The following is a 1878-nucleotide window of genomic DNA, read 5'->3' on the forward strand; positions in this document are numbered from 1 at the left end:
TCATATTCCATCTGGAACATTAAAGTGACCATAGTTTTTAATTATTTGCATTAACAATAAAATTAATTAAAGTTTTAAAATAGCTTAATATAAGGTAAATATACAAGCATTAATATTTATTTATATATTATCAGGGATGTAGAAGTGCAAACGATGAAATATGCATTTTAAAATAAGGATAAAACTCTTAGCAGTAAGTAAAATTAAAAAGGTAGTGCTCGCTTCGGCAGCACATATACTAAAATTGGAACGATACAGAGAAGATTAGCATGGCCCCTGTGCAAGGATGACACGCAAATTCGTGAAGCGTTCCATATTTTTTTATTATACTTGTGGTAATATCTGTTTAATCCTAAGAGTTAAAATACATTCTTCTGATAGGACATTGGAAGAGAAACAGATACGGTGGTTGGAAGAAAAGCATAAGCTTCGTGAACGTATCACTGACAGAGAAGAAAAGTATAATCAAGCTAACGAGAAAGTGTAGCGAGCTGCAATTGCCCAGAAAAAGAGAAAATCTCTTCATGAAAACAAATTGAAGAGACTGCAGGAGAAAGTAGAAATCTTGGAGGCAAAGAGAGAAGAATTGGAAACAGAAAATCGTGTTAAACAGACAAAATGTTCCATTTGAAGATTATACAAGGCTTCAAAAAAGACTAAAGGATTTACAGAGAAGACATAATGGATTTCGAAGTTTAATTTTGGTTCCTAACATACCTCCAACAGCATCCATCAATCCTGTTAGCTTTCAGTCATCAACCATGGTTCCAGGCATGGAACTATCCTTTCCTCCTCATATGCAGGAGGAACAGCATCAAAGGGAACTCTCTCTACTTCGCAAAAGACTAGAAGAACTGGAAACAACACAAAGAAAACAACTAGAGGAACTTGGATCTCCTGGGGAATAATGTTCTCGAAGAAAAGGCAGATCAAAAGGGATGAAATCAGTCACTCAATAAAGCTTGAAGTTTAAAAAAAAAAAAAAAAAGTACACATACTAAGTATAGAAGCTATGAACTCTCACTAAAGAACATAATAGAAGATCTGAACAACGGAAAGATAGATTATGATGTTGGGCAGGCAGAGGTAACGTTTTAAAGTACCTATTCTGAATATTGGGAGAGAGTGACATTAGCAAAATGGAGGGACAGGAGGTTTCAGCTCTCCTCCCCTCACAGAAACACGGATCTTGACAATCGCCCACAGATGAAAGCACCTTTGTGGGAGCCCAAGAGGCCAGGGGAGAGATCTCAGCACCCTGTTGAAGTAAAAAATTTTGAGAGGGCTGGCTCCGTGGCCGAGTGGCTGAGTTTGCGCACTCCGCTGCAGGCGGCCCAGGGTTTCATTGGTTCGGATCCTGGGCTCGGACATGGCACTGCTCTTCGAACCACGCTGAGGCAGCGTCCCAAGTACCACAACTAGAAGGACCCACAACGAAGAACATACAACTATGTACCGGGGGGCTTTGGGGAGAAAAAGTAAAAAACTAAAATCTTAAAAAAAAAAAAAAAAATTGAGAATAGACACTTTGAAGACGGTAAGAACAGTTTCACTTTACCCTCATCGCCTCTCCCCCAAGGCGGCACAGCTCATTTCCAAGAGAGACTCTCTTGGCCTGCAATTTCCCCCATGGGGGAAAGTGAGAGCACTCAGATGAATGGATAAAGACGTGGTATATACATACAGTGGAACGTTATTCAGCCTTAACAAAGAAGGAAATCTTGCCATTTGCAACAACATGGATGAAACTGGAGGACATTAGGCTAAGCGAAATAAGACAAATACAGACAAATATTGCATGATCTCACTTATATGTGGAACCTAAAAAAGTCAAATTCATAAAAGCGGTTTATGAATAGAGTGATGGTTGCCAGGGGC

At 39.3% G+C, this 1878-nt stretch overlaps 1 non-coding gene across 1 annotated transcript; it reads left to right on the forward strand.

Annotated features, from left to right (window-relative positions):
• Nucleotides 1-214: 214 nt before the first annotated feature.
• On the forward strand, nucleotides 215-321 carry LOC124231580 (U6 spliceosomal RNA). The gene has a single exon (XR_006886605.1). It is a non-coding gene; the product is annotated as a U6 spliceosomal RNA (small nuclear RNA).
• The last annotated feature ends 1557 nt before the right edge of the window (nucleotides 322-1878 follow it).

Source organism: Equus quagga, chromosome 21 (assembly GCF_021613505.1).
Source record: "Equus quagga isolate Etosha38 chromosome 21, UCLA_HA_Equagga_1.0, whole genome shotgun sequence".
NCBI lineage: Eukaryota > Metazoa > Chordata > Mammalia > Perissodactyla > Equidae > Equus > Equus quagga.